Genomic DNA, 13,725 nt, shown 5'->3' with positions numbered 1-13,725 from the left:
ATGGCCAGGTTCATAGGATTGTTATTGGAAGTGCGATTGATTTATTGTAAGAGTGTGGGTGAGTACCTACAGTGATAGCAGAGAAACAGTTTATGACTTGTTGGTAGCTATAAAAGACATTATTGGTTGGATTTTTGTTTGACAAGTTTGAAAGACAACGCCACCCTTAGTCTTCATGTACACCGCATCTCCTAAGCGTGAGTTCAGGAGCTTTTGGCTTTTCTTTTTTTGGCAAAGCCTCTGAACTCAACTCTATAAAAGCCTATGTGTCCATGTACACATAGGCTTCTATTAGAGTTTAGGAGCAGCACGGCTGAGGGGCAGTTAATTGTAAAAGGAACGTTTTGGCAAAAGAAATGCAAACGCATGAAAATTGCAGTACTGCCTTTTTGCCACGTTTAGCATATTTCTGCTGCCAGGAGAGTTCCATTTAGGGGTGGCCAATGTACATGTAACCTTAGGCTCCATTTACACATGGGTGTTTTGAATCGTGGGCAAAATTGCCGCTATTCTTCCCGCCATTTCAAAACACGCTGTTAAATGTCAAATCGCACATCAGTACGTTCAGGTGCCTTTAATTTCAATGGCACCTAAAAACGCAGTGCGATTGTCACGTGACAAATTGCTTGCCGCGTGTCACCCAAAAGAAGTTCCGGAACTTATTTTGAGCGATACGCGTCACACGATTTGGCTTTTAGATTGCAACGTATTTGTTGTGCAACAATCCCAGCAAAATTGCATTGCGTTTTTAGGTGCTATTGAAATGAATGGCACCTAAACATACTGATGTGCGAATTGACATTTTAACAGCGTGTTTTGAAATTGCAGCGATTTCTCCAGCAATTCAAAACGCCTATGTGTGAATGAATCCTCCAATCCCCTGAATGTAGCCTTCCAGGTATAATAAAAAGCTTACCTGCTAGATTTTTGCAAAAAAATTCCCTTGCAGTGAACACCCCATCCGCACTGCAAGAGTTCATTGCTTGTTAAGTCTAGGGGTAGAGGAATAAGCTCTAAGACCTTCCTTGCTCCACCATGCTGTGTAACCATTCCTCACAAATCCTCTTGTCTTTGGCGCTCCAGCTGGTGGTCACACGTGGCATACAAATGCAGAGCCAATAACCGTGTATTGTATCTAAGAACGACAAGGACTTGCCCACAACCCAGAGCATTGGAGAAAAGAGGAGAGTGCTGGCTGCCTGGGGAGCAAAGAATAAATGAGAAGAGGGGGGGGGCCTGCAATGGTATTTTTCTCTTCACAAAGTTTAGCGTTAACCTTGCTGTCTAATTCTGCAATCTTTCCTCTGACATGGTGCCGACCCCTCTTTATATTGCACGCTCAGCCCTATTTATTCCAGGGGATAAGCTGTTCTCCTAGGGCATTGATGGAGAACCTTGGCACCCCAGATGTTTTGGAACTACATTTCCCATGATGCTCAAGCACTCTGCAGTTGAGCATGATGGGAAATGTAGTTCCAAAACATCTGGGGTGCCAAGGTTCGCCATCACTGCCCTAGGGACTGCTGTAGGTCACCATAACTACAGTTTACGTGTAGGAATAAATGGGGCTTCAGCGCGCATGTAAAGTATGAAGAGAAACTGCCTGGGACCTTGTCAATGGGAAGATCACTACATCGGGCTGTAGGTAAATATTATCCCAGGGGAACCAAAAAAAAAAAAAAACTATTATGTTAGTCGCTTAGGCTTCAAGGGGTACTAATCCTCAGTCCACTGCTGTGAGCATCGGCTAATGAAGGAGCTTTTCCCGGCTCCAGACCTCATTATGTGGTGAAGTAGATATCCCTGCAGACTCACTAGTAATGGTGTATGACCACCTCAGCCTGGGCTCCAAACAGGCCACGTTCCAAAAGCGTTTCACTCCGCCCCCTGGAGCTTGATCATGATTAAGCTCTAAGAGGTGGAGCGAAACGCGTTGGGAGTGTGGCCGAGCGGAGCCCAGGCTGAGGTGGCCATACACCATTACTAGTGGGTCTGCTTTGATGTGCGGCTACAGGGATATCTACTTCACCACATAATCCCAAGGGAACTTCACTCCAGGGGTGATGGAGGGATTTTATTAAAGGACAACATCACTAAAGGTGAAGTTGCCCTTTAAATACATTTTCTACCTTCAGTTGATTGATTAATGCCATCAGTTGGCTTATACATACCGTCTTGCCACTCTCATGTTGTGTAGTTTTTCTTTATGTGTTTTATACTTGTAGCTACCTGTCCCCAAGCTGTATTATTTAACCACTTAATGACCGGAAAGGTTTTACCTCCTTAATGACCAAGCCATTTTTTGCAATTTGGCACTGCATTAATTTAACTAACAATTGCGCGGTCGTGCGACGCTGTACCCAAATAAAATTGATGTCCTTTTTTTCCCACAAATAGAGCTTTCATTTGGTGGTATTTGATCACCTCTGCGATTTTTATTTTTTTTTGCGCTATAAACAAAAAAGTGCGACAATTCTGAAAAAAAAAAAAAAAAAACAATATTTTTTTACTTTCTGCTATAAAACATTCCCAATAAAAAAAAAAGAAAAAAAAATCAAATCTTTTCATCATTTTAGGCCAACTAGTATTCTGCTAAATATTTGTGGTAAAAAAAATTCCAATAAGCGTATATTGATTGGTTTGCACAAAAGTTATAGCGTCTACAAACTAGGGGAAAGATTTACGTCATTCTGTTTTTTTAATTTTTTTACTAGTAATGGTCATAGATCAGTGATTTTTAGCAGGACTGCGACATTGCAGCAGACACCTAACTGACATTTTTAACACTTTTGGGGGTACCAGTGACAATACTACAGTAATCAGTGCTAAACATATGCACTGTTACTGTACTACTGACACTGGCAGGGAAGGGGTTAACACCAGGGGCGATCAAAGGGTTAAATGTGTGCCTAGGGGGCGCTTTCTAACTGTGTGGGGGATGGGCTCACTGAATGAACATAGTGTTCCTAATTTGGAGAAACACAGAATCCCTGTATTCATCACCGACAGAACAGCGGTCTGCCATTCTGTCTCCATGGGGAGCGATCGCAGGTGCCTGGCAGACATCGCAGCCGCCAGACCCGCTGATCGGCTCCCCCTCTAGCCCAGTGTTTCTCAACTCCAGTCCTCAGGGCACGCTAACAGGCCAGATTTTAAGTATTACCTTGGAGAGATGCAGACTAGAATACTGCAATCACTGGGCAGCAAATGATATCACCTGTGATGTATTTCAGTTATCTTGCAAACCTGGCCTGTTAGTGGGCCCTGAGGACCGGAGTTGAGAAACACTGCTCTAGCCAATCGGCGCGCAACCTCACTTACTGTTACACAAAGCGACATACATCTACCTAGTTTTGCATAACAGAGCCGACCTGCCGCAGTATAACTACAGCGGCTGGTCGGCAAGTGGATAATATGACTCCTCTGTGGTACGAATGGAGCCATTACTATATATATTTTCTGAGTTTGATGTCTCTGTCATTCCACTACAAGAATTAATAGTTCACATAGTAGCTGAATGTTCAGTTATAGCTAAAATTAATTCTGGTGGCTTTTACAGTTTAATACTTTTATGTTTAAAAGTAAGGACACGTTTTTCTTATGTCTTCCTTACTGAGGTCTAAGGGGGTGTTACCCCGCTGGTCATTGTCTCAGTTTCTTGTGGTTGCCAAATGCCTCCAGTGTTTTCCAGGCATTCAAAATGTGTTTATTTAACACTTACATGTTCCCAAAAAACTTTACAAATGTTCTAGAACCTGTTAAATGTTTAAAGTGACATTAAAGGTTCATTGGAAAAAAAAACAAACATGTTATACTTACCTGCTCTGTATAATGGTTTTGTATGGAGCAGCCCCGAACCTCCTCTTCTCAGGCTCCCCGCCGGGGGACTAGTAGCTGTTATACCTCTTCTTCTCTAGGCTGTTTTTTTTTTTAAAGCTGAAATCCCAGAATTAGACAAAATGTACCCTCCAGTAAGGCCCCCAACACTGCAAGAATCAAAGTGGTTGTAAAGTTAGAAGTTTTTTTTAATTTTATTTTAATGCATTCTATATTCTATGCATAAGGATAAAAAGCCTTCTGTGTGCAGCAGCCCTCCTAATTACCTGAGCGGATCTCTATCCAGCAATGTTTCAGGAGTGTCTTGGCTGTCCAAGACTCTCCCTCCTGATTGGCTGAGAACAGCAGCTTGGCGCCATTGGCTCCTGCTTTTTTACCTGTGTAAGAAGAAGGTGTATTACATATCCTATCCCTTGGCTTTGCAGGCTGCAGTACTCATCTTTGTTGCTAGAAGCTCTGTATGGTCCCTATGTATGGTACAGCGCTGGGCTATAAAACCTGCATTGCACACGAAAGAGGTGAGCATCACTGGATTGGTCACATGGATAGAAGAAGCTTGATATAGCCAGATAGGTTAATCGTTGCACCTTATCCCTGCAACCCCAGGCTACAGAAGCATTTAACTATTGTAGTACAGGGAGGACCCCACTGCAAGGTTAGATTGTGTCTAATTCCTGGAGTTCAGCTTTAAAGTAACATTAAAGGTTCTTTTTTTTTTTTTTTCTTTTAAAATAACAATCTTATTATTCTTACCAGTTCTGTGCAATGGTTTTGCACAGAGCAGCCCCAATCCTCTTTTATCTGGGGTGCCGCACGCTGGTGCTCCTGGCTCCTCTTTTTTGGCTTCCTATGGGGGCACTCGTGTGGGCTCACTCCCGAGCCACCTTGTCTGCGTCTATTGACACGAACAGGGTGACTTTGCCCCGCCCCCTCATCGCAGGATTTAATTGACAGCAGTGGGAGCTAATGGCTCCCACTGCTATCAGTCTGTGTTGTGAGGAGGGGCAGAGCGGGGAAGGCCGCTGCTCCCATGCACATTGCTGAATTGGGACTGGGCTCAGGTGGGTGAGGGGGGACATGTGCAGCACAGAAGGCTTTTTACCCTAAGAATGAAGGTAAAAAAACTTAAGGCTTTACAAACACTTTTCTTTTCTGGCAACAGAATTGTTTGTCAGGGCTCACCCCAAACTCCCATTAGTTTAAATGGGGGTACAGTCAGTACTGAGCCGTGATCATTGATATTAATTGGTGCTTTTACGTCTGACAATAAAACTTGACTTGCGTATCCCCTACAAGTAACAATTATAGCCTGTTTTCCTATAAGGCCAACTCCAGTTGCTTCTGGCTGTAGTTGGGCTTTAAATGACTTTGCTATGAAATAAATATCATATGTACACAATTCACATTATATAATAACTGTAAATGGTTTAAATGGTTTATGTTTTTATATTTGAAAGAGCTTACTTATCTCTTGTACTAATCTGTTACTACATTTACTGTATGAGATCTTTTTCCAACCATGAAGAGTTGGGTGGATTGCCTCACCTGACTACCTGCTTGAATCATCAGAGGAGAAGATAGGAGACTTCTGCAAAGTGCTTCCATTTCCAGTCCACAAATACACCCAACAGGTCATGTTCTCAGGATTTCTTTAAAGTGTTTTCATCCCTAGCTGAACATCTTTTAAATAAGCCCAGCTGATATAGAAGATAATGAATTCCTATGACACTGCCTGTGCTGACTATCTTCAGCTATACGGTCCAATGAATCGTCTGTATCATACACACATCTAGGTGTGTTGGGTATCTGGTCTTCTTAGCATGTGGTGGCTCCGGAGTCTACATCGGTACTTGCTCCTATATCTAGGTGTTGGGTATCTGGTCCTCTTAGCATGTGGTGGCTCCGGAGTCTACATCGGTACTTGGTCCTGTATTGCCCAACAGGTAGAATACAGGGCGTAGAGGGGACCAGACACCCAGCATTCCTAGAAGTGTGTTTGATACAAAAGATTTCTCATACTGAGATTGATTTACTATAAATCTGGAGAGTGCGAAATTTGGTGCAGCTCTGCATGGTAGCCAATCAGCTCCTAACTTCAGCTTGTTCCATTAGTCTAGGTTCACACTAAATGCAGCTTTGAAAATATGCAACTTCACTTTAAACGTACAATTTTAAAGTCGCATTTCAGTTTTGAAGTGGCTGACATCTGTGCGACTTCATGCACAGATGTCTATGCAAGTTGCACCTGAAATCGGTAAAAGTAGTGCAGGATATGCTTTTTCAAATTGGCACGGCACTGCAAAGTTGGCATTGCACTGATTTGTCCCATTGCCGACAATAGGGTGTGACTTGTCATGCGATTTGACCTACCAGTGTGAATCGGGTCTTAAGCTTTGACATGAAAAAAAACTGGTAGCTGATTGGTTTCTATGGGCAGCAGCTGCACCAGATTTTGTACTCTCCAGTTTTAGTAAATCAACCCCATAGTCCTTCTTTTTGGCAGGACAGGCACATACTAATTTTTTTTTTCAGGCTTTAATATATATATACATATATATATTTATTTCGCAACCGTCACTTTAAATAAAGCCTCCTCTTTTGTAAATAATGTACATAATATAATGTAAGTAAAGTTTCACTCATACCATTCTGTATGTTATTATCCTTAGAAATTCATTTTCAGTCTGCAGCCAGCCATCAATAATTTTTATGAATGCTAGCAAATACCTATTTCTCTTTGCTACGCGGACAGCAGTATTCAATTTATAGATCAGAATCCTCATCCCCCTGCTCTTGCAATTTGCTAACTGCCTCTCCTAGATATTAGCACCAATCTAATATAGAAAGCTACTGGAAGGATAGTAAGATGGGAACAAGCAGCCCTGATTAATGCAGCAGCACTTAGGACATCCCAATGTGTGCTTAAAGGATTAGTTTGCCTTTTTAAAAAAAATAATGCACATCTTTTTGCAGATAAAAAAAATGTGCATTTATTATTTTTGTTTTCCTAAGGAGCCTGCAGAGCATTGCATTCACAATCAGCAGATTGGGAGAGCAATTTTAGGTGCCTGCAGACCCTTGGGTTAGCTGTCTGCTGGCAGTTGAGAGCAGGAAGATCCATGCTAAAGTAGCATCTCAGCCAATATGTGGACGCTTCAGAAAAGGGTCCAGCATTGCCAGCCCCAGTATTTCTGTCTGCTGCATAGAGTGGGGGTTGATGTACTAAACTGCATGGTGCAATCGGGTACAGCTCTGCATAGTTACCAATCAACATGCAGGTTTTTTGCCAATGCTTAATTGAACAAGTTGAAATTAAAAGCTGATTAGCTACCATGCACAGCTGCATCAGATTCTGAGTGCTCCAGTTTTACAGCCCATTCAGACTGGCGCGACACAACTTTGTGGGGCGACCTGTGAAGTCGCGGTGCGGCGCGACTTGCACGGACTTCATATAATTGAAGTCAATGCAAGTCGCCTCCAGGTCGCCCCAAAGTAGTACAGGACCCTTTTTCTAAGTCGGAGCAACTTGTGTCGCTCCTATTAGAACGGGTCCTGTACTACTCAATGGCAAGCGACTGACCGCGACTTGTCAGGCGACCAAGTCGCCTGACAAGTTGCGCTAGTCTGAATGGACTCTTAGTAAATCTCCCCCAATATGGCATCCCCTGACTTAATACCCTATAAGTCTCATCTGCAGTTAGGTACTTGTACAACTAGGTGAACGCAGAGAGGTGGCAGTTTTCTTGATATAACTTGATTTCAGTAAAGGTGGACCTTCTTGCCTAACACTCCCTTGGTACATCTTTAGCAGATTAAATCCTCTGAATTTACATAGTAGTTCTGCAGAAAAATTTATTTTTACCTTAACAACACTGGAGTTTGACATGAGCCACAGGAGTCAGCAATTACCACCCGGGGGATTTCTTTATAAATTGACCTGTTGGGTGTATTTCAAGGCCTGGGGATGAGAAGACCCAGAGAAGTTTCTCAGGTAATCACTATGAGCCAGCTTCCTGTGCAACAAAGCTGTATTCCTGCATAGTTTGCAGATTCTGCGATCATTTGCAAGTCAGTCACCTGCAACCGTTCATTGTGCAGTAACCCAACTGAAGAGCCCCTGTCAGAATCCTTTAAAGAGCCCTGAAAACAGGACTTTCAATGTTGAATGCCTTTATTGTTTCAGTTTGCTGCAATCATTCAAGCTCTGGCTACAAAGGAGTGATTTCTTCTGGATGGCCACATTTCAGAAACAATGGCTGAACATTCCAAACTGCCAGTGCTTTGGGTATCTTGTGTGGCCCTTTCCATATGTCTATCTCAGGTTTTTCTCTCTTTAGTCACTGCCGCATTCCATATTGTTTTATACTATGCCAAATGACTACCTTTCCGTTGTAAAAAAAAAAAAGCAATATGTTCTTTAAATAAAAGCTTTTATATGGAACTACCTTGTTGTTAAAATAATTATTTTTTTTCTAATAATTTGTAGTTTGCACTTTGCTGTCTTTAGAAACACATCAAAGCAAGAATCCGGATCTGAACATAAGCCAGAAGATTCACACTTTTTCTTACTTCATCCTTTTCTGATGTAAAAGGTATAATCGTAGAGTGTAATGTCACTGTAATGCCTGCAGGTGTGGGCGGAGTTGGGAACCCTGTACAGGGAGATCACTGTTGGAGTTATTGTACAGCCACGGTCAAAAGTTTTGAGAATGACACAAAATTATTTTTCTCAAAGTCTGCTGCTTTAGTGTTTTTAGATCTTTTTGTCAGATGTTATAATGATATACTGAAGTATAATTAGCTTCATAAGGCTTTTATTGACAATTACATTAAAGCAGAACTCCACCCAAAAGAGGAAGCTCTACTTATTTGCGTCTTCCTCCCCTCCACTGGCACCTTTGGGGGGGGGGGGGCGGATACCTGTCAAAACCAGGTACCTGTTCCCACTTCCGGGTAAGATTGCTGCGCAACGATCACGTCGATCTAAGAAATTTCCGACCTCCCTCCTTCCTCTTCAATGTCTTTTGGGAGACACACAGGTCCCAGAAGACAGCGGAACCTTTCAGAAAGCGCAGCGTCACTCGCGCATGCCCAGTAGGAAACAGATTGGGAAGCCGCAAGGCCTAACTTCTTGTTTCCCTTAGTGAAGATGCCGGCGCCTGCACCCAAATCCAAATGACGAATTGACTAGGGGTGCTGACATTACGGGATACCTGGACAGGTAAGTGTTCTTATATTAAAAGTCCACAGCTACAGTATTTGTAGCTGCTGACTTTTAATTGTATTTTTTTACAACTCTGGAACTCCGCTTAAAGTTTATGCAAAGAGTCAATATTTGCAATGTTGAACCTTCTTTTTCATGACCTCTGCATTTTGCCCTGGCATGCTGTCAAGAAAAATTCTGGGCCACATCCTGATTGATGTCAGCCTATTGTTACATAATCAATGCCTCTTGAGGATTGACCGCAAGTTCTCAATGAGATTAAAGTGGAGTTCCACCCGTTTTTTGAAGGTCCACTTTTGCCTCGTACACACGCAACGATTATCGGCCGACCGATCGTCCGACTTTTGTCCAGTGTTGTTGTGTTGGTTGAAATGTGCTCTAGACTGCACACGAATTTTCTCGGCCAACAAAAATCTACTTCAGAAGTGATGTCATGTGCTGGTTTACTTTCCGTGTGTTTTTTTAGTCTCTGAGCATGCCCAGTCTTGCTCATCAGATTTTTGTCTGCCGAAATCTGTACTGACTGACAGAAAATCGGCCAGTTGTGTTGACGGCCAACAAAAATTTTATAGCATGCACACCAGATTTTATTCGGCCGAAAAGTCAGAGTCGGTTGTCGAAAGCATCATACTAACAAGCCGAAAATCGGCCGATCGGACATTGGCCGAAAATTCCCGGCCAATAATCGATGCGTGTGTATGAGGCATTACTCTCATGCCCATCCTGAATGCTGTAATAAATGGCAATTATTTTTTTATTTGTACATACCTTTTTTTTAACTTTTCTCCTGCAGCACTTCCGGCTGTGGCCTCCTAGGCGATTACATCACTAGGCGATTTGCAAGGGCTCCTGGGATAGTGGTGTCATGTATCCCAGGAGTCCTTTCGAGTCGCCTAGTGACGAATTCTCGCTTTTTTTCCAGACCGGAAATGACGCAAATGGGAGGATTGCGATGTTATGATTGACAGGTTGCTGTAGCAATGGGGCGGGATCTTCTGCCGTCGGCGACTTCTGCCGTCGGCGACATTGTTATGGCAACCTGTCGGGAAGACAGAGAGCCGCTCAGTGCGCAGGCGCGAGATCAGGAGGTGCATGCTGGGTAGCCACTGAATCCCAGAAATCAAGAGTAGAGGGCTTCAGATGCCCACAGATGACATGGAACCTGCTTGCTTCTGGTTAGTCTTCAAATTTTTTAACACAAACTACAGGGACTACGCATAGGACATGCTGCTAGATATGTTTAAACAAGGACGGAGGAGTGTTTAAAAAAAAAAAAATAGTATTTGGGGGACTGGAACTCCGCTTTAAGGTCAGGGGAGTTTCTTAGCCAGCATGGACCCAAAATTTCAATGTTTTGTTCCCCAAGCCACTTAGTTATCACTTTGGCCTTGTGGCAAGGAGCTCCATCATGCTGGAAAAGGCATTGTTTCTCACCAAACTGTTCTTGGATGGTTGGGAGAAGTTGCTCTCGGTGGATGTTTTTGTACCATTCTTTAGTCATGGCTGTGTTCATAGGCAAAATTGTGAGTGAGCCCACTCCCTTGTCTAAGAAGCAACCCCACACATGAATGGTCTCACGATGCTTTACTGTTGGCATGACACAGGACTGATGGTAGCCCTCACCTTTTCTTCTCCAGGCAAGGTTTTTCCGGTTTCCCAAAAAAATGGGATTCATCAAAGAAAATGACTTCAGTCCTCAGCAGTCCAAACCCTGTACCTTTTGCAGAATATTAGTTTGTCCCTGATGTTTTTCCTGGAGAGAAGTGTCTTCTTTACTGCCCTTGTTGATACCAGGCCATCCTCCAAAAGTCTCCCCCTCACTGTGCATGCAGATGCACTCACACCTGCCTGCTGCCATACCTAAACAAGCTCTGAACAAGCTCTGTGCTGGTGGTGTCCCGGATCCTGCAGCTGAATCAACTGTAGGAGACGGTCCTGGTGCTTGTTGGACTTTCTTGGGCACCCCAAAGTCTTCTTCACAACCATTGAACCTCTTTCCTGGAAGTTCTTGATCTGATAAATGGTTGATTTAGGTGCAATCTTAGTAGCAGCAATATTGCCTGTGAATCCCTTTTTGCACAAATCAATGCTGACTGCATGAGTTTCCTTGCAGGTAACCATGGTTAACAGAGGAAGAACAATGATTTCAAGCACCACCCTTAATTTAAAGCTAGTCTGTTATTCTAACTCAGTCAGCATTACACAGTGATCTCCAGCCTTGTACTCATCAACACTGATACCTGTGTTAGGCCCCTTTCACACTAGCGGACCGTTCAGATCCGCCTGTCAGTTTTTCAGGCGGATCTGAACGGACACCCCATGCATCTCTATGGGGCATTGGATGTCAGCGGAGACATGTCCGCTGACATCCGGTCCGTCAAGTCTGGACGGATGGAAACCCTATTTTCCATCCGTCCAGGGGATGGGATGGGATCGGATGAGAATGGACAGGCGGTCCATTCTCATCCGATTCCCCCATAGAGAGCAGCGTGGACCTGACAGCTCTGTCTCCACACACAGAGCTGCCATCCATCTGCTCAGCGGGGGATTGGCGGATCGATCCCCCGCTGAGAAAAACGGAGTCCGCCGATGGACTCCCATGTGTGAAAGGGGCCTAAACGAGAGAATCACTGACATGATGTCAGCTGGTCCTTTTGTGGCAGGGCTGAAATGCAGTGGAAATGTTTTTTTGAGATTAGGTTCATTTTCATGGCAAAGAGGGACATTGCAATTCATCTGATCGCTCTTCATAACATTCTGGAGTATATGCAAATTGCCATCATAAAAACTGAGCAGACTTTGTGAAAATTAATATTTGTGTCATTCTCAAAACTTTTGGCCACGGCTTCTGTAAAGCTGGCTGTACACTAGTAGAAAATAGAAATTGACATTTGTTTTTGACCACAGTGGCTTAAAAAATTCAAAGGAGCAGGATGGAAATTCTTTCTTGAAGTGTATGTGGTTTTCATTCAGTAAATTACATTCATTTCAAAATCAAATGTTAAAAGCAAGCAAATTTTGAAGTACTTTCGAACAACATTCATTCAGTCATTAAATGCAGTCATGGCCAAAGATATTGGCACCCCTGAAATTCTGTCAGATAATGCACCACCTTGCCCAGAAAAGTGTTGCAATTGCAAATGTTTAGGCATTTTCATATTTATTTCTTTAGTCTGTTTTGGTATGACAAAAAAAGTGGAGTAACAGCCAAATCTGACACATTTCATGCAAAACTCCAAAAATGGACTGGACAAAATTATTGGCACCCTTAATTTAATATTTGATAGCACACACCTTGGAAAAAAACTAATGAGTTTCTTACACATCTCTACTGCAATTTTGGACCACTCTTCTTTCGCCTACTGTTTTAGGTCTCTCAGATTGGAAGGGTTCCTTTTCCCAACTGCTGCATTGAGATCTCTCCACAGGTGTTCTTTGTGATTTCTATCTGGACTCATTGCTGGCTAGTTCAGTACTCTCCAGCGCTTTGTCTTAAAGTGATTGTAAAGTCTTGTGTTTTTGCGCAGAGGGACTCGGATAATCCTCTTCTCGGGTCTCTCTTCGCTGTTTCTGGCCCCTCCCTCCTGTCGAGTGCACCCACAGCAAGCAGCTTACTATGGGGGCACCCGAGCCGAGCTGGAGCTCCGTGTGTCCATTCAGACACAAAGCTGCTGTTTGGCCCCGCCTCCCTCTCTAGTGATTGGCTAACTGACTTTGACAGTAGCGGGAAGCCAATGGTGCCGCTGCTGTGTCTTAGCCAATCAGGAGGGAAAGTCCCAGACAGCCGAGGGGGCTCAGGTAAGTATTAGGGGGCTGAGTGCGACTGCTACACACAGAATTCTTTTTATCCTAATGCATAGAATGCATTAAAGTGGAGTTCCACCCTAAATTTACACTTACCTCCATCTTCTCGCTCCGGGTCACCTGAAAAACAAATGGATAATCGCAATTTTTTTTTTTTTTTACTTACCTTGTAGAGAAAATATACTTACCTTACTTCCTTCTTCCTTCCCTCGGCGGCCACGGCGATTCGTCACTTCCTGGCTTTTGATTCCTGGGAGCTGAACGTCATCGCTCCCAGGAATCAATGCGCTTGCACCGGCCCCAACGTCAGTTCCGGTGCGCGCGCATCATTCCCTTCTAAACAGCTTCTGGGCATGCCCAGAAGCTGTGGAGGGATGACGGGCGCGCACCGGAAGTGACGGTGGGGCCGGTGCAGTGCATCGTGGGACCGAAGAAGAAGGAAGAGGACACCGAAGAGGATCGCGCTGGCTTCAAGCTGCCCACACCTGAGATGGCAGCGCTGGAGAATACTTTTTCAAGGTAAGTATTTCTCCTAAAAGGTAAGTGCAACCCGGGACAGATCAGAGGCTAGCCATTGTGGAATGTACTAGCCCTGACTGTCCCAGGGGTATTTTTATTAAAAAAAGTATCCCCTGGGTGGAACTCCGCTTTAAGATAAAAAACCTGCCTTTACAACTCCTTTAAACCATTTCTGGGTGTTTTTTGATGTTTGCTTTTGGGTCAGAGTCCTGCTGTAAGACCCATGACCTCTGACGGAGACCCAACTTTCTGACACTGGGCCCTACATTGCACCCATGAAATCTTTAGTAATCTTCAGATTTCATAATGCCTTGCACATAGTCAAGATAACTAGTGCCTGA

The sequence above is a fragment of the Pelophylax lessonae genome (assembly GCF_965119305.1).
Source record: "Pelophylax lessonae genome assembly, chromosome: 9".
In the NCBI taxonomy this organism is placed as follows: Eukaryota; Metazoa; Chordata; class Amphibia; order Anura; family Ranidae; genus Pelophylax; species Pelophylax lessonae.
The sequence above is the reverse complement of the archived record's forward strand: the minus strand, read 5'-3'. Positions refer to the sequence as shown.